The following is a 20,365-nucleotide window of genomic DNA, read 5'->3' as shown; positions in this document are numbered from 1 at the left end:
GGTTTTGATTAGTTCATGCACCAACCCATCATAGGAATGGAAAGTAGCACAAGAGATTTTCTGTTGTGGCCACGTGGGCACGAAGATAATGTAACAAGTCAGGATGTTTTAGATGAGGGCAAGACTTAAAAAGTTTCTGGAATGTCTTTTACTTAGTTTTAAAATAGCACCTAATTGAGTTGGAACGATTCTGTCTGTGAAGCACCTTTAGCACGGCATAGAACAAAAATGCTGTCATTTGTCATATTAATTGCAAATTCAGGGTATAATATTTCACATATTCACTAGGAAAGAATTTCAGCTATGTGGCAAATTAAACTGCTTGCATATAAAAAAGTAGCATCTTCTGTCCAGAAGGCAAAGCAGCAACTGGAAATAAAAGTGAATTCAAACACTCCTTGGCCTAAAGCAACAAGAAATGAAAAAAACCCAACCAAGCAAAACCCAACAAAAAAATCCTTGTCATTGTATTTAGTATGGCCTCATTTTCCCTGTCAATGCAATGACTGTCCCGGTCTTTTTATGCCTCCTCACTTTCTTTTTGCTCTCTTTTCACCTAGCTCCCTCTGTGTACTTTACACAGACTGCTAGGGATGTGCCATCAAATATACAATCTTTGCGGGAAACAAAGATGTTAGGAACTGTGCTAAGCAGAATTCAAAGAAAGAGGTAGGATGGGCTGTATTCTAGCCAGAACACTACAATTTTAAAAAATATTACAGCATAGTTGTGACAAGTCATTAAAGATGTAACAGAGGTCAAGCTCCTCCTAGAATTCCAAACTTCGTCCCCATTTTCACTTCCTGACCAAATAAGCTTGAATACTAATGCAAAAACTCAGTAATTTAGTTTACATGAATTTAAATTACATTCCTGAGAGGATAAAACCCTGAGAATGAAGAGCAATATGCATAACTACACATAGATGCTTACACATATCGAAGGAGAGTAATACACTCACATAAAGAAATCTTCCCTCTGAAGGAGATATTGTTAAAATCCTTGATTAAAATAATTATGTTGACTAATAGGAAGAATTACTGTATTAACTAGGAATTTATCATAGTGGAAAATTTAATGCTTGGCCATAAATACATAATATGAAAAAATGTCTTCAAAAAAAGCTATGAAAGAAAACTAGATCTTGATTCAAATTTGTACAGCTCTTAACACAATGATGTTCTGTTCCATGATGAGGGAGTCTCAAAAGGAATCCTTTCTGCTGAGGGAATTATGACAGCAAAGGCTTAACTGTAGACAAGTTCTTTCCTGATGTCAGAACATAAATCCGTGGTTTCTCTGAATGAGCTTAGCCTGACAGGACAGTCCTATAACTTCCCTCATTTTACAGCCCATCATCCTCAGTTGCACTGACCAAATCTGGAATCCTTTACAGTGTAAATACTGTCCCAATGCCATGTGTATACATATACATGCCATGCAATGGGAGATTTCCTGAAGATTGTGGTGGAAGCACGCAGGAAGAGTTCTGTTGAGCTCCCCACTTGGACAAGGTGCTTATACAGACACAATAATTCTTGGAAATACCCAAAGCAGTGTTCAGAGCAGGACATTTCAGTCCTGAAATGAATGTTCAATCAGGATTAAAGGGCTTCTCTTCTCCATTTTAGCATGCACCTCACCAGGAATTATTGAGAGGTTTGTGCTCATACCTCCGAATGGGTTCTAGAACCTAAAGGATGTGTAGGGAATCCTCAGAAGAAAGTGTTAGATCCAACAGATATGATTGTCTGTTCAATACTCATGCTGTCTTTTCAGACTTCTGGGCTTAATTACAGCTACCGTCTGTTGAGTTATTCATGTTATTAATCTAATGGAAATCTAATGTGAACATCTTCTGAGGGTGCAAGGTGAAAGCTTCTCTGCCATGATGATTTGACTAGCAACACTGAAAAAGAAAATTAAGACCAGGATATCAACTGTGTTAAAATCTTAACTCACTTCAATTTCATAGAAAGCAGCAAGTGAACAGAGAGCCTCTTTCAATGCATATTAAATACAAAATACATGGTTCCCTTCACCTTCAGCTGTTCTTCAGGATAAAGTATAAAACGCCTTCCATTTTTTCATACTAGTTATCTGTGTACTGTTGCCTACTACCACTGCTTGTGAAGTTACTGAAGATATAGAGGAAAAAAAACCTTTGATTTTTAATATGATTTAAAAAGCTTCAGGTACTTTGCATATTTTTGATTGTATGTGCCTATGATATAGGAAGATGTTCAGAGTTCTCTTATTTTAAAAAACCTTTTTTTAATCCCTTGGTGTGAAAAATAATATGAAAAACTTACTAGTGGAGTACGCAGGAGGAAGAGTGACACAATACACACAGTGATTTCGAATACTCAATATAAATAAGAATTAGTGTCCACTTATCATGAACATTTTTATTTCAAGTCAGTCTAATAGCTTCCTCAGTTTGGTATGAATCTAAGAATTTTTGAAAGATTTATGCATTTTACTTGCTAATAATGTGAGGGTCAGATTACACTTGCAGTGTACCAACTGCAGGAGAAGTAAGTTCTGCATAAGCATAGCAGTTCTCCTCTCAGACAAGCTGGTATTTGCACACTATCCTGCACACTAATGATGTAGAGAAGGGTAAATAATAGCTCCTTAATCCCTTCCTGGTGAATCCATTCTTGATAATAAAATTTCTTTAAAAAGGTAAGGGCTGGAGCTATCAGGTAGATCTGGATGACAAACATCACTCAGAATAGAAGGGAAATGAGAATATGTACACATAAAGTAAAAAAAAAATAATGAAAGTTTGGGGAGAAAAGTATCATTGCTTATAAATTCTAAGAACAGCTGTAGTTTTCGTCCTTGCTTTTCTGTGAGTTAGTGGTAATGTCCAAGACTACAGAAGGGGATAAATGTGTGCATACATTCAGAGTTAGCAGCGTACGACTCCCATTTTCAGAACCTGACGGTTCGATACCGGAGCAGTGCAGTAGTCAATCTGTCAAATGTGACTATACATAGAATATGCACAGAGCCTTCTCACAGCAGGGTGGGAACTCCACCCCCTTCAGGGCCTCAAGAAATCTCTGCAGGGTAAATATATAGCTGATGTTGTAAACACAAAGTAGAGCGAGACAGAATTCAGGAAACTCAGGCTAAGTTCAGAAGATGTTTACATTGACTATAAAAATCTGAAAACTGTGTTTACATTGAGAGAGGCTTTCTTCTTTTCTGGCTTAATACAGATTCTTTATCCAAACTAGTCAAAACCTAATGTACACACTTTCTAATTTTTAATCTGAACTTACCTGATGGAAACATATTTTTTTTCTTTGATTCACTTGTTTTATCTAATGCTGCTTTTTAAACAGTTGCATCTATTACTGCCTACCTCAAATTTAATTTTATAACATGGAAATGTTACTATTTCAGTAGTTTTGCTGGTAACTGCAGTTATGGATACATTTTCATTTTTATGCAGCAATGATTGTTGTGTTAGTGGATCTCAACTGGCTACTATAGTTTTTAAATGATGTACTCAAAGTATTATTCAACAATGTCTTTCAATGTTACTTCATATTCTTGAACCGTCGTAAGATTTTTCATTCACTCTTGCATTAAAAAATAGATCACCTGCAAGGCCTTGAGAATTTTAGTATGTTATTTTGCCACTGTTGTCTTAACACTAGGGAAAAAAAAAAAAGAGGTTGTATTCTACAAAGTACCTGTGAGAATTCTGTGCCCAAAGCCCGTGAACTGGATAGGCACTTATGTCAATACCATTTCCAAAGGTCATTGCTGTTCTCTGTATACTCCACTCCTCCAAAGCAGCTTGAATATTTGTTCAGAGAGTGTCTGTGTTTTTCAAATAGAATATGAAAACCTGGAATGAGATCCTGGCCACAGTGAAGTTAAAGGGATGTTTTCCATTGACTGCATTGAAGCTTGGATTTCATACCATGAAGATTCAATAATAGTGTGCCAGTTCACCATCAGCAAAATTTGAAGCTAAAACCAAAATGGAGTCATTTTCTTGCTCCACATTTTTTCTTCTTCGTTTGTATCAAAGGATCCTTGCTAGTCAAGTGACTATGTCTGCAGATACCAAGCTTCGTGTTTAAAACTTAGCTCATACTATAAATTCAGTTTTACTACAAACTCACGGTTTTTACATTTTCAGATATTGATGGTAATACAAATGGCCTTGATTTCTGGTTGAAAATTTTCACTTAACCCATATATGACTTGAATTCATCTGGCTACAGTGTATGACACTGTCTGCTTTTAATGTCCTCTGAAATTACAGTTCGAACCATGTCTAAAGCTCATAGCCAACTTCCCACAAGCCAGAGAAGTCCACAGTTGAATAACAATTTTTTTTCACTCTGTCCCATCTACATAATTTTTTCTCTAGAAAATCTAGCTGCATTTTTTATAAACTGCTTATTATTTTTTTTCACAGACTGGTGAAAACTAGTTTTCTGGAACTAGGTTATGCACAGACTTTGGTCCATTTAACAAGGTCAGACTGTTTATTCTTGACCAAATTCTTTCCCACTGTAAAAAGGTACTTTTAAATGCCACATTCCAAAACCAGTGCCAGTAAGTCACTGAAGCATATTTTCCCACAAGAACTGATACCGTGCACAGGCCCCTCCTTATTTAATTCTTCTGGTGTTTAAATTACATAAGGTGCAGGATGTCTTTAGTGTCACAAATCACTTAAATCTATCCATAGCTTAGTAGCACTGAATCTACACAGTGCCAGCTGTGTCTTTATTAACTTAAATAGTCCCATTCATTTCAAAGCAATAGCGTCTGAGCAGCATCAGACAGTGAAAGAGAAACAAAAAGACAACTAAATACAAAATTTAAATATAAAATAAAAATAAACCAAATGCAAAATATTCACTGTTGATTTAAAGACAGACCCTCTTGTTCACCTTATAAATTGGCTTAGTTCGATGAAGCCATGCTGATTTATACCAGCTGAAGTATGTGGCTATTACGACCTACTGCAATAGCCATAAGAAAATGTAAACCAGTAAAGCACTTCCAATTTTTAAGCTATGTTTCCAAGCTGGTTTTCATTTTATGGAGACAGAATATTAATATGTAAACAAAATTAAGGAAAATACCATTATGTTAAGAAGATACATATCTACCTCTGATCCTCTCTGTTTAGATGTTATACTGAGCATGTTTTGAGATATGTTTTTTCTTAATGTAACATGGCACCCAGATCAACCCAGCATACTAACCTGCACACCAAGATTTTCAAATTTTCCAGAATCATCTTCTGCATTTTAAGAATGACTTGATTGGTTCTGTCCTTGCAAATGCAATACGAAGCAGAACATGTAAGAACCACGTGAAAAATGTATATCTAAATAAAGCAGGGTTAAAAATCATCAGTTAAATCTTTTTCTGAGATGTATTGTCATTGAAATTACAGTACCAGTGATGGAAGCATATTCTTTGAAGTGATCAATAATATATTTGCAAGGTAGCCAAAACTGCACTGCTTCTAATGAACATAAGAAATATATATTACTCTTAGTGAATATTGGAAGAAATTTACTCAAGTACTCACATTGAAGCTGTTTAAAAATACAGAATAGTCAGGAAAAGTGTGTTTGATTATACTTTGATTCCAACAGAACACGTGAAAAAGTCCCCCCCCAAATTAAAAAATATCCAAAGGTTCTCCTATCTGTTTTTTCACTGGAATTTCAAAACCTTCAACGTGACTTTATATGCTCTAACATGAAATCCATGCCATGCTCCTTTCTTGCACTTGAAGAACTCAGTCACACTGTTCAATAGAAAGCACTTCAAAAAAACCAGAAACAACTGGGTTTCCATGAATGGTCTTAACATTTTGTGAAAAAACTACTTGTTTTCCATACTTTGTAGTGAACCCTGTAAAAAAGCTAAAATTTTTGTTCACCATCACCTAAGAAGTGCCAGGCTTTATGCCAGACTGAACTAAATAGCTAGTTTGCCTGTTGCATGGAGCCAGTCAGTAGAAGTGGTGCTAGTACAAACTAGCACTTAGTTTGTATCTATCGCAACGTTATTGATATTCCAAGTAGATTAAAAAATATTACTTAATTATTCCCTGAAAACTATTGCCATAAGTGGTATTATGAGACGTTCATACCACTCTAGAAAGCCTCAACTGATTTACAGTACTCCCAAAGATATTCTATGTTGGCAGCTCCTGACAGTTTTTATTTTCAAGCTCACACCTTACTTTTAGGGGTAGTAAGATTCTCACAGACTTAGACCTTGCATTTTCTTACACCCAAAATCTTTCTGCTATCTATATAACAATGTATACATAGAAGAAAAACATTCTATGTTTTTCAAAGACACAACATCCTCAGGCTGTATTAGTTTATAGAGTCTTCTGCTCTACAGGAGGGGCAAGAACACATGAAGTGATGATGGAAGTCATGTATTTCTTTCTTTTGCTTCATAAAAAAGGTGTAGAAATTCCTGTTTCTCTGAACAAATCAAACAGGAGGATATAGTTTTCCTCTAGGACTTATTCTAAATACTCCACCCAGAAGCTCTCAGCTTTCTCAACATTTTGCTGTATGTGTTCCTATTGATGTCTGTGTGTGACTTGTGTGTATGTATTTGTGCACTGCTTCCCATTGCTTCTGTCACTCTCACAGATATCTTCTCAAACACCACTGGCTCTTCTGCATTTCCATTCAGATTTCAGTCAAACCTGCTCAGCCACATAGCGTAGATTCCTAACTGGCCTTGCATATGTCATGTATTTTGGGTGGTGGTTCTTATTATTTCACTATATATTCCAGAAAAGTGCTTAATTGCTTTTACAGATTTATCCAAAACATGCCACTGCTTTTATGCTTCAATTAGACTTCATTTCACCGGGACGTGTCTCAGCTCTGCCCATATCTTGATGGAATCCTTGATAGAGATGTTCTTTATGACTCACCAAGAGCCCAAACGGCAGTGGTATCAGGATTGACTTGGGCTGGATTCATCTCAGCTGACTTCAGATCTGAATACCCTGTAGATGCTCACATCCGAACTTGTCACCCTTGACAGTCAGTGGAAAGAAGTAGGTACTTTTAGAGTCTAATCACCTGACCTATGTTAACTGTCTTCTTTAAGCTGAGATAACTCACTCTTCACTTTACTGATTACACTGATTAGGAGATCTCCTTTGATTACTACTAGGCTACTTACTCAGTGGACTAGCTTAGAGTTAGATGTCGACACTTGGTCAGATAAATCCCTCTTCGGTATTTCTATGTCAGGAGATTTCATACAGCCTTCCAAGTCCCCTTACAGTTTTTCCTCCTTTGTCCAATTTCCTTTCAACTACTTCTCAGATATCCCCAAGAAACAGGTTTTGCTTTTAACAATAATAGGTTGTCTGGGACACACCTTGATAGTTTTATCCTAATTGGGAATGTATCACTACTACAGTTTTTTCAACTTTCTTTTGGCAGCATGTATATATGTTTGATAGGCGCTCAGTAGGGATTGGCTGGACAATGCTGAGTTTACTATGGAATCTATCTATTGGCTTCCTATTCACCACTCCATTTATTCAGGTCAGCATTGGACAGTAGTACTCTCTGAATTTCTGCAGTATTGATTTTTACCCCCTAATTTCTCCTAGCCCTCTGGGACAGTATCAAACCCCCCTTTTTAAAAGCTTTTGCACACGTTATAAGCCATTGAGCATTTTTAACTTATGAGACATTATCACCAATTTTTCCTCAGAAAGATGTGAGCTCTTCCAAATTAGGACAGTTTCTGCATCAGTCAAGTGGTCCAAATCTCTCTGACTCCTGTCAGGAGAATCATGGTCCCTGCAGATCCATGCAGTGTGCATGACATCATTAGCTCATACCTAGACATAATGAAAGCTGAGGCACATTGTAGCTTTAATGACTTCTGTATGCTATCAGAATGAATATTATATGCTGATTCCAGTCCCTTTTGTGCTGTTCTACACAGGTACACAGCTAAACCCCAGCTTTGACTGAAAAGTTTCAAAATTGCAGATTCCTGACAGAATCTTTCCCTTACGTTTGTGTGCAGTTTGCCTGGGATCCTGCACCTAGTGAAGAATTAATTCATTACAGTGTCTGCTACTGTCAAGCCTCTTGGTTCCTTGCTTTGTGTATCCTCAGCCATCTCAAAAAATGGCCTACTGCTAACAGCTAATATTGACTGATGGCCTTCTCCTCCATGCTGAGGTCCAAACACATCAGTAGCCATGTGCTCTTCACTGCTACTCTCAGTGATACTGTAGCAAGCTGGACCTATCTTTCTCTTACGAAGAAACTTCTTTGCCATACAACCATGGCATATCCTGCACTTCTTTTCCATTTTCTCCGTGCCCTCCACTGAGTAAAATTCTTCCTTTAGTGCGAGCAGGGATTTCCCAATCCCAAAATGTGCAACAGTTTAACAAGCACAGCTGAATCTTTCTTTCACTGATACCTGTAGTTATCACCTGCTGTTTCTCCCCACTCCTTGTTGATTCTGTATCTCCTCTTTAACTTCCAGACTACTACCATCTGCTACCATCATTGTTATCTGAAGATGATACTAAATTCCACCTGCCAAACAACTTTCAATTTACATATCGTGATGCTCTCGTCTGGGAAGCTTTTAACTGAACAGGGGATCATTCCAGCTGTCCCAGTGGATGAGCCATAAACATCTGTCCTGTAAACTACATGAAAGGAGAAAATAAAAATCTTTTGAGGATGCATGTTTCTTTGCCAACGTATTCCTCATGGTTCCACTTAGGGCCGCGCTTGCAATCAGAACTTCACCAGGGCACTCAATCCATCCCATCCTCAAACTTTCTCTCATACAGATGACAGTGAAGATACTGTAGAGATTTAAGCACCTCTAAATGTTTGGATTTTGTTGAGTGGCATAAGTTCTTTCCATACTACTGAGACCATCATCTAAGTCTGTGGTGTTTCTGCATCAATATTGCCATGGAACTGTAAGCTCTAGAATTTGTGCCCAGTATGAGCCAAAAAGGGTTTTGAAAAGATATAAGCGAAGGGAGAAGAACTTGTAAGAACCATTTCCAACACTGAAAATTAAAAAGTCTTACTCTTTTGTTCACTTATACAGCTTTTCACCTAAAATAATTTTGCAATGTTGGTCAATGCATAAATAAACTTTCTGTAATAGGAACACAATGCCTCATACAGGTGGGTGGGTGTGGAGTTGACAGTTCTGTACGGCTGCAAGTTTCTTGTCTTTAGTGGAAACTCCCCCACTCATAGATTGTGTGTGCAAGGTAAAAGACCTCTTTTGGAAGCAACTCACCATCCACTAGGCATTCTTCCTCCTGTTCTGCAGGACAGATTATACGTATTTTCAGATCATTTGTGCTAGGAATAAGGCTGCCAAAAATGTTTCTTCCAAACCCAGGTCATTTACCTTAAGTACAGCAGATGAATCTGTGCAGAATAGGAGAAAGAAATACTGTGGACTCCTTCTCCACTAGGTACTCAACTAGTCCCAGCCAAAGATCTCCTGCTCTGAATTGCCTCCAAAGGTTTTTGGACAGTTAGTGTACTTTCCCTCATCCTGTGGACCCACTAGACATTATCTACTGCTAACAGTCAAGGTGAAAAACAAGTAGTACAGCATTAAGGGTACTATTTATTGACTGTAATAGACAATAATTCTTTTAAGTTAAAGGTATTAATTTTGGGTGTTAATAGCCATACAAAATATGGTGTCTGAATCATAGCTAAGGGTAAAGCCCAAGAACTAGCTGAAGGCACATCTCTGTCTACATATTTCTTCAACACGTATTTCTTCTTTCCTGCTGGTCAACAATGAACTAGCTGTTTACATGGCAGGTTTCCATAGTTACAATATTGCATGGGGCCCACATGGTACAACTTATATCTCTGTTAAATAAAAAAAAAATCTCCTGCTTCCTAAGCAGAAAGTCCCTACTCTTGTTATTCCTCTTTTAAATCTACAACATGACCTCAGAACACAATCAGCATGAACTTGCAGGGTTTTTTTGTATCAGAGTTTTGTCCTGTATATGTGCTTACTAGATTCATTGCTCATGTTTTGTAATGCTAGTTGGTTTTGGTTTTTTTCTTTTTATCATCTGCTCTTTGCCACTCCAGCTCAACAAATGATCAAAACCCTGATCCTGTTTCAAATCAATCTGAACTTTAAAAGCAAAAATGTACTGAGTCTTCAAATAGTATGCAGTCATTCCTTTTTTTTTCTTCTTTGCTGGAAAGCTACTACAAAATGCCTATGTCATTATAATAGTTGCCCTGGAGAACAGAACAACTTGCTGACTGCAAACCAATTGCCCATAAATCAGTTCTTCCATGTTGATCACAAGTTTAAAGGGTATTTCCATAGACTGTATCTGTAAAACAACTTTGCTTTGCATTCATTACAGAGATAGCAAAATCCAAGGCAATCATTAGTTTATCTGCTACTTCAGCTGTTCTGATTTGCAATTGAATTCTACAGACTCCATTTTCAAATTCAGTTTTCCCAGTTTTGCAATGGACAACTTCTGCGTGCATTTCAGAACAATTAGAAGTTTTATTTTCAAATCTCCTGTTTAAGTTTTTTAGCATGTCTCATTCAGTAAGTAATTTATGACCTTTCTGCACATTTCATAGAGCCAGTTATACATTTTAATAGACCAGTTCTGACTATTGCTACTCATCTGTCTGACCCAAACAAAAATCCAAGCCACTGCTTCTACCTCCAAGGTCTGACTTTCAGTCTGGAGGAATTTCCTGAACTATATTGGGAGTTTTTGGTATATACTAATATGTCCTGGCTGGTTTTGTATTTTTGAAAACCATTATGCAGTCATCAGACACTTATATTTAACTGAATTATTTCTTAATCTTGGCACTGATGTCAATTTTTCGTGTTTTATAAACCAAATATAGTATTTTTTCTACTTACCTACAAATGCAACTTATCAGATCAGAATCTCCTTTTCCATTGTCTTTTAAACATAGAACTGTTCTCCTAGAGTTTCAGACAAGCAGATTCTGTGGTAGCTGGAATCATGTTCTGATTCCTTTCAATAAGAAAATATTCAATTTCCGTGGCAAATCTTACAGATCCCCAGAGTGCCTTTGGCTTCTTTGCTTTACCTTGATTGCAAAACCCAATCACTGCTAATATGTCTTGTCAGGCTCTGTGGTATCTGCATGTTGTAAGAATGCAAGTGTCCTCAGGTATCCCTCTCTTCTTTCTCTCTCTAGCTCTTAGTAGTATCCAAGCCCACTCAGACTGATGACTGTCCTTGACATATATATCATGGCCTTATAGCAGATCTAAACAGCTGAGGCTGAGTATAAGTTCTGAAGCACCATCAGAGCTGGGCTACCTAGAAAGGCTACCAGAAGTGCTTCTTTCTGCTCCTTTTCCTCACCATTCATATAGAGTGCAATGCTGAAGTCACCTTCCCTGGGATTTTCAGTAGGCATTTCTATTATTTGAGCTGGGAAAAAGTAAGTCTGCAGGCTGCACACTAAGTAAAAAAATGATAAACAGACAGTCTCCTGACAGGTTCATTTTTACATCCAGGTGTTCACTTTACTTCCACAGTAGCCTATGTTTCTGCTTACTTTCATGCGCTGATTTTTCAGCTCAAGTCCTTGTTGCAGGTTATTTCTGCTAGCCAGTTCCAAGTTTATCCAAGCTTTTCTGGCATCCCCTGTTTCATGGAAAGCCTTCTGATCAGGTTTTCAGCAGTCAGGTTAGTTGTTGTTCACGGATGTGACTTGCCAGGTTCATCCCATTTCCAGATGGGGAACGCTGCAACCAGACTTCCCACTCCATCTGGACTTTTTCAACTTGCTGTCCCAACAAGGATTCCAGTTTTGCCTTCAGGTCATCTTTCATCCCTATTCAGGAAACTTCCAGGTTGTCTTTTTGCTTCTTTAGTGGAGTGTCTCTCTGGTTTATATGTCATGCTAGCCTTTATTTTAATTGTAGCCTCCTTTGGTTTATGAGACCATCTCCACTGTTTGCTCCATCTCATGTTAATAAAGCTAAGTAGCTCACCTTTTCTTTCTTTGGAAAATGATTTTGCTCTGACATTTATGCCAATCCATCTGACCTGCTGAAAGCTGTTTCCATTCAGGGTGGAGCTCGTGAAGTGCATCTCTTTGATAAAGTTGACTATATAATGCACATGAAATCTTGAAGGGGCAAATACAGAGATATGGAACTGGAATGGACTGCCTCAGTCATCAAGATTTGCCAACTGCATCACAGACATTCAAAAAGCTGTCTCTCAAAAATCAGTTATATTTCTTGCCCGCACTGGTCCTACTGTAGGCTGCTTCAGAATCTCACTACTTGTTTCCTAACTTCCTGTCTAAAGTTATTTAAGCCCAGTTTAAACTAACTAGTTCTCATGCCACCATTGTTTTTTTAACTCGTGTTCTCCCTCTCTGGCTCCTTCCTGGTGTTTTTAGATATCAATTGTATCTGCTTTCATGATTCATTTTGTTAAATTAAATCAGGTCCTTCTTGCCTCACAGAAAATAGTGTCCCCCCTTCCCCAATCGTTAGACAGAAATCTGTCCTTCCCCATGTCTGTTCCTGTCTAAAATCCTCTCTCAATCACAGAGAAACTGAACATCTCACATTATTCTAGATGAGGTCTGATCAACTAATTTGTGTTGTGGCATCAGTATTTTCTTATTTCTAATAAAATATCCTACACATAACAGTCTAAATTTCCATTTGCTCTTTTCATGCATCTAAGCAGTGACTCATAGCCTGCCTGTGATCTCTGCAGCTTGTTATCAAGCTATTTGTAAGATCCCCAAAACTGAGGAATTCACCTTGTAGTTCAATAATTCTTTTAGCATAACATATTTTCCCCTGGATTTATCCACTTAATTCTAGAAGATGGGAAGTCTAGAGAAATCCAGTTTAATTCATTGGTGCCCTATAATTTACTAAAATCTGGATAATCTAGGACTATTATACTTCCACTGTTTAGCAAATGAATTATCTTTTCACATTTTGCAGGGACGAATGTATACAGCAATATGTAACTGATTTCTCTAATGCAGGGAGCCAACTACAAGGCCTTGGCCATCTGCTACCATTCAGCATATAATAACAAAGAATATAATGGAGTTAAATTAAGAATGGGAAATTGAAGGCTGGACATCAAGGAAACTTTCTGAGAGTGATTATATAGAGGTTTTGGAACAGGCTCCCATGGGAAGCGATGGTATTTCTTGGCACATTTGAAGTTAACATGGGCAAAACATTAGAAATGACATAACAGAGAACAATCCTGCCTGATTCACAAAAGGACTGGAAGATTTCACATCTCTTCTGCTTTTGAGCTCTAGAATTCCATGCCAGCAGCACTGAACAAGTACTAAATATTTTTAGGCTAAGAGAAATTTCCTCGGGTGTACCTGTACAAGGGAATTTTCAGTTAGAAATACTTCCTACAGCAGGACTTCTGCCAGTGCGCAGAGAAAATTTATGGATGCTTCCTTGCCACTGCAAAAACGTGTCAGCGACTCATTTTTACTATATATTAAGCCCTATGAGCATTTCCGTCAGCAGTATACAGACACCTGCCTTCGCTCTGGAATAGCATGAGCCCCAAGGAGAGTATGCTATTTTCTCTGCTCCTCTTCCTTTGGCTGTCTCACATTCAAGTGCCAAACAGGCCCATGCCTGCTTACCCTGTGTGCTCTGATAAGAGTATAACCTGAGGCCGTATTTTAGTGTTTCAGGATGGTTTGAAATTATGTGGGAACAGTTTTGTAAATACACAGGGAGAGACCTTGTCAAACAATCAAATTGTTTTTACAATCCAACCCACTCAATTATCTCTGGGAGTAAATGTAAAAACAGACCCACTTAAATCAACAGAAAAATAGTACAAAGAAGATGTACATCACTGGGTGGGGGAAATGCACCACATATTTTTATATCTGAAAACAGGAGATAGAAGTACGGTCACACAATAGCAGGATGTTCTTTTATAGTATAGAGAAAATACACAGCAGTAATTTTGTGCCTTTCTTTCCTCCTTTTACAACCTCCCCCCATTTTTTTAGCAGATTAAGCACAGCCTGTTCCTTATAAATTCAGTTCTACATCCTAAAGTCCGTTCACCAGATATTTGTATGAAAAATGTAAGTCAGTACCGTACCATTACTAACAATATCTATTGTATCTTCTTAAGTGAAAGAGAAGGAAAATAAAGAGAAGAGAAAATAAAAAAGAACATTTTATTTTATCTTCACATCAACATGTGAAGGCCTATTTGCACTGAGTACATTTTTCTTGCACCAATGGAACTGTACTGCTGCAAAATAATACCAAATTTCACCCAGAGGAGAAAAGGGAATGCCTCACAAAAGCAGAATTAAGAGGAACCTAAGTAAAATTGTCAGGTGTCAGATTTAAAACAAAATAAAGAGCTTTTCTTACAGTGCAGAAGTTAACTGCAGCTCAAAGTATAAATGGTTCAAAAAGTAAGTAGATTAATTTATGGAGGATGGATACTTCAGTATTTATTATAGACAATGATCCAGATACAATCTCCAGCACTGGAAATTGCTAAATTTCTGATTGCTGAAAGCTGGTTCTTACTCTCCTTCCTAAGCATCCTCTGTTGGACATTATCCTTTGATAGTGCACACAGTCAACCTTTGGTCCAGCCCAGCAGAAACTTCCTTTGTTCTGATATGAACTGTGCTTGAAGTTGTACCTTTTTCCCTTTTTCCACCAGCACAAGGTAAACTTATTCTGCAAGGTTGCACTGGTGCAGCTGCAGGGCTGCAAAACATGCTCAGCTCAGTGTGGACAAACTCTGTCATCACATGATATATATTCTAATGTTTGCAGCTCTGAAAAGGAGTTTTCTGGCACAGAAAATATTCTTATGTGGAGCCAACTTGCCTGTTTACTGTGAAATAATTTACTTTCTTTGAAAGATTAAAAGATAGGCTTTTTATGGTTCATGATAAACCTGGGCCTGAATCAGAGCAGAGGGTTGCATTCCCTGCATTCCTGACAGGTCTCGAGGGTGAGTTGTGGCATCAGCTGCAGAGGAACAGCACAGAGCCCTGAACGCAGGCCTTGGCACTGAGGGGGTAAAAAGTGCTTCAAACATTGATACAGATACCCTTAGAAGTTTTGTTAAAGTCGGATACAGTAAGAGCCTTAAATGAACCAGTAACTGGTTCATCTAGCATCTTCAAAACAGCCTGTCAGCAATGAATTGCGAGGTTTTGAAAAACATTTCCGCCTTTGAGTTAGTTTAGTTATTCGAGTCCTCAGCTGAAGACTTGAGATGTGGTTTCATAACTGACTCCAACAAATCTAAGACTGTGGTGTCTACGGAGTCGATTAACCCATCTTTCTGCTCACCCTCCCCTGTGTGTCAGTGCTTTCACTCATGTGGCTGTGCAGTGATTTGCATCCGCTAATTCATCTGAAAATGAATAACTACTTTTTATGGGGCTCATTTCCAGCCGGACTGCAAGGGCGCAACCACTAATGCCAATGCAAGGGAAGTGATGAGAGCGTGTGGTCAAAAGCAGGACCATCCTTTCAGCAGCAGGAGAAATGTTACATCTACTTATGCTGACTGTGAAATGGCACCCTTAGAATATTATCTCTAGGATGTATTTCTAAAAATAACAACCTTGCCATAAATCCTCTGTGTCTATGAGAGCAGCGAGTACTGTTCTTCCAGACAAGTCTTAAAAACTTTAAAGTTTCTTAAGATGGGCAACAAAAAGTAATAGTCAGTTTTGAAAATGATCTTATATGGTCATGATACAGATGAATAAAAGAAACTTCTATTCTAATTTCCTAACTTTGTCCATGTGTATTTTTGTATTGCCTTTTGATAATATTGTGAAATTGAGCAATCTGTTTTTTCATTGTTATTTTCATATAAATCTGAGCCCTCTTAGTGAACATCTGATCTGAGTGAAGTCAACGTAAATATATATTGAAATGTTTTTAGTCAGCTGAAGACTTTACTGTCAATGTGCCGATAATGATTTTTGCTCTCAAGATGGCTCCGGAGATAAATGACTCATTTTACATGATGGAAATAACTTTCCTATAGGGTGTTTGGGAGGATGCAATAAAGATTCCTTCAGCTATCCAGATGTTAAAATATCAGAGAAATTCACTCGTTTCTTCACAAAGCCAGATACATGGACTTTTTATGCAGAACTCTGTGTTAGTAGGGAAGACAGATTTTCCTTAAATAAGCCAACCAATTTAATCATACTGCATTCCTAAATAGCCACAACCTTTCAGCAGCAGCACTGACAAGCTCAACAACACATATTTTGATCCTCTGGATGTCTGTCTGTGACTCATTTTCCTTTTTGGGGACATTTGGGTGGACTGGAGAAATGCACCATGAAGAAAGAACTGGAGATCGGGTCTCAGATCTAAGATGATGTGCTTCCTCACAACAGCGAAGGCTCAGTGCATACCAAAACAATGTTACCTCCACCTGTCAGAGGGAGGAAGATTCATGCTTTTATCAAATTATGTATGAGATGATAAAATCTAGTGTCGCTGTACTGATTCCATTAGGGCACTCTTTAACACAGCCCAGATTTTGAGTTTGATTCACCAGAGGCAGGTGCTTGATTAATTTCCATAAGTCTACTCCTACGTTTGATGCTAACTGCGAGCTTTAAATGGATTGCTGAATCAGGTCCACTTAGGGATACGCAATGCATCTCAGGTTAAAGCTGTACTGCAGCAGACTCCAGGTCTGCTGGAACATACCCAACATAGGATGGACTCTGCAGGATGTATTACATATAAATAAATATGTGGATTTTGGGAAGCATAGTATCATGAAGAAGTGGCCATAAAAAAAAGGGAAAAAAAAACCCAAAACAAGGCAAAGCAGAAGAAAGTTCTTTGACTGTGCTCTCAACTATGATATTAGCTCAGACAAGAGTTTACATTCACATTATTTACTAACAGGTGGCATTTATTAGAGAATTACAATGCAACAGTGGGCAGAAAACAGGAAAGCACACATTCCTCTTTGGAAGAGGGTTTTTCTATCTTTTTTTGTTGTTGTTTTTGTTTCTGTAACTAATTTATATATTTATTTTTACAAAGTAAGCCCAGTTAGTGAAAATTATTTTATGCTCCCTTGCTACTACACCAACAAAATGAAATCCAAGTTCCTGCATGATGTGACATGTAAACCATTTGTGCTGAAGTGACTGCCAGAAGTGGATGGAAAGTTTTTATCCTGAAGAAACACTCAAATAAAATGCTAGCGTAATCTAAAATTATTCACTGACAGTAACTGCAGGACTTTTTGTGTCTTCTCTTTTTAATCGTCAATTTAGCCAAGTCTAGTGTTCAACAACTTAGAGCATCAGCAGAGAAAGTGATGTGTTTTCCCTTCTGATGTTCAGTAAATCTGAAAACAAGTCTTTTTTTTTAAAAGGAAGACATAAAACAATTTTGTTTGAATTTCATGGGAAAAAACCCCATCAGTAGTGCTGCCACCTAAGGTAAAGCACACGTTTTCAAGAAAGTATCATGAGTGTGTTACAAACACTAACATTTTGCCAGTTTCACTTAGATCCTGATGCAGGTCAGGTTTTAAAAGCTGGACAGCCTCAGCTCCACCTAGATGCTGTGATCACAACTGCGTGCGCTTATCTCGCTTAGCATTCTTGTGTGCCATGATTTAGCTTCATTTCCTTTCTTTAAGGTGGTTAGAAGTCAACAAAAATAGATAAATGGCTTATTTCTTTTTCATACTATAACTTCAGATTTTCCAGGCAGCCACTTGCTCCTTTGCTCAGAGAAAGTTAGAACTGAGTGCCCATTTTTCTGCACCAGGAAAAAAAGTGACAGTTCCTTAGCTTTTGCTATCAAATTCTAAAATTACACAGTCACATCAATCCACCTCCTCTGTCCTATGGAGCTTCCCTGTTATCACAAAGCCTATTCAAAATTTCCCCAAGGGCCAAGACCAACATTTGAAAAAGAGTCTAACTTTGTACGAAACCAAAAGCGTGCCCTATTACCACCTGAGACACCCCCGCCCGACCTCGTTCTTTCTAGTGCTGTTATTTCAGACTTGTATCAGTTCTCAGTCTGACCACAGCTGGGAGTAGTGAGCTCCACCCTGCCCCCTCAAGCCTGTGTACCATTAGTTCGAATCTTTTATTCATTCACTGACAGAAATATCAAGAGGTTTCTTTAAATGACAGCAATATGCCCGGACGACTGATCTGCCAAAGGATTCTTTAGCATTGTGGAAATAACTGGCTATCAGAGAGAGACTGCTTTGAAGTTATCCTTTGCAGCACCCAGAGTACTTGGGTTGGATCAGTTTTTACTGGATTACTTTCACGGCAAGCTCTGTTTGTCCCATCTGAACAGTTCCTTTGTGAGCAGTGAATGAGGATGCATCTTGGGAATGATCTGATACTTCAGAAGATGATTCTTGTAGTTTATCTTGCAGTAAGCTTCTCTTCTGAAGGAAATGCTGCAGAGCCCTTGTATTGATCACAATGATAGCGCATGCAATGTGCCTTTTATCATTGGGCTCTCTGCACTATCACTTTTCAATATAACTCTGAAGCAAATCCTTGCAAGCTAGGACTTTTATTAATTGATATATGTGTAGATATATGCTGTCTTCTATAATGTAACATTTTTTTTTGCAAACACTTCAAAACAAAGCTGGTCCTGCTGAAGTCAATGAAAGTTTACTCACTGCCTGGCGAAGAACTGCAATTTAGACTATTTTGGGAACGGTAAAGTCAAGAATATCTTGATGTTTAAAAAACAGAAGGGTTTTTTTTTAAAGTTTTGTTTCCTGTACTGCGTTTTAATGGAGGAAAAACAAAGAATTTGCACACCGAAGCAGCTAGCCAAAGGTAAAAGTTACATTCAGAAAAGGAAAACTGATGGCCTGTGTCAGCTAATACACATTTAGTAGAAGTTTCTAACCAGCACTCAGTCTGTAGGAGCAATGAAGACTGACATTTAAAACCACACCACATTATCACATTGTAAGCAACACTCCCCTATAGGTTTCTACATACCCAGGCAAAAGTTGATTCTGAAGGTGTTAAACGCTAAGTGTTTCAAAACCAATAAATTTTTAACTTAAAAAAGCCATGGCCATAGCTGGTTTTTTTTAATAAGAAAATAATGATACACTAAGTTCTAGGTGTGAAAGCCATTATTGACACCTATGCCCATATACTTTATCTGTCATTGGTCACTGAATAATTCAATTATTTTAATACTCTTTAGCATAGCTGCAATGACAATTGAATGCTTGTGCGAACACAAGCTTGCATGTGGACAATCCCTTAGTCTGAACAACTCTTGTTCACAGCAGCGCTAAGGGTACTAGCTAATGGGTTTTGAAACACAATTTCTAGCACGCAAGTATTAGATACTTGAGCATACGTGCATCCTTCGCATAGCAATTCTGGCAATATTGTCTTACAAGCAGGTCTTGGTACATTTTTGCCTCAGTAGATGCACTTTATTTCGGGTCTTTTGACCTTCCTTCCTACGCAGGCTACCTGATCATGGACAAACTCCTGCTCAGTTCTGTAGATATTTTTTCCTCATTTTATGCAGAACTTTTAAAAAACGCCCTGCTGGAAGCCTTACAACACTCTGCAATTTTAGCTTAAAGAATTTTATGGATCAGTAGAAATACTCATTGAAGCTGTTACTGACTGATAACTGGGAAATGAAAAATTACAGCAATTCAGGAACAACCTTTCTCTCCTTTTCTTCAAAGCTCTGTTTTGAGTTACAACATGATTAATCCTCACTGACCTCAGCAGAGAGATTCTTTCAGCTTTGGATTAGGCTACATCCTACAGGCAATGAAAAAAACCAGCGCCAAAACACAAGTTTACATATGCTTCATGTGACGAGGATACTTTCCTATGTTTAACAAGGTGATGATACCATTTTCTGTTGCTTCCTGCCTTTATTCACACTGAAGCTGGAACTCAGGATGTCATAGTCACATCACACAACGATGGGAAGACTCCTACACTAACTAATAATAACAATGGATTGCTTTTTATCAATGTGAGCCAGGCTAATTTCTACAATATGATGTAAAACGCAAAGTGGACTCCTTTCAGTTTCTTTTCTCAGCAGTTCTCCCTTTCCTGTCTTTAGCGTAAGTGATACTGCCATGGCAGTTGTGATACTCAGAATAGAAAATGGAAACAAAAAAATTCATGAGCAGGTGACAAAACCAAATGACACCCAACATGCATGCAGCACAGTTACTCTTCAATACACTTCAGAGATGCTGTGCCAA

At 38.0% G+C, this 20,365-nt stretch overlaps 1 protein-coding gene across 1 annotated transcript in view; it reads right to left on the bottom strand.

The window, feature by feature from the left end:
* The window catches only part of CDK6 (cyclin dependent kinase 6), a 130,062-nt gene that overhangs the window by 51,497 nt on the left and 58,200 nt on the right, over positions 1–20,365 (bottom strand). The gene's annotated exons all lie outside the window — the stretch shown is intronic.

This window comes from Aptenodytes patagonicus, chromosome 2, assembly GCF_965638725.1.
Source record: "Aptenodytes patagonicus chromosome 2, bAptPat1.pri.cur, whole genome shotgun sequence".
In the NCBI taxonomy this organism is placed as follows: domain Eukaryota; kingdom Metazoa; phylum Chordata; class Aves; order Sphenisciformes; family Spheniscidae; genus Aptenodytes; species Aptenodytes patagonicus.
This window is presented reverse-complemented; position numbering and strand designations above follow the sequence as displayed.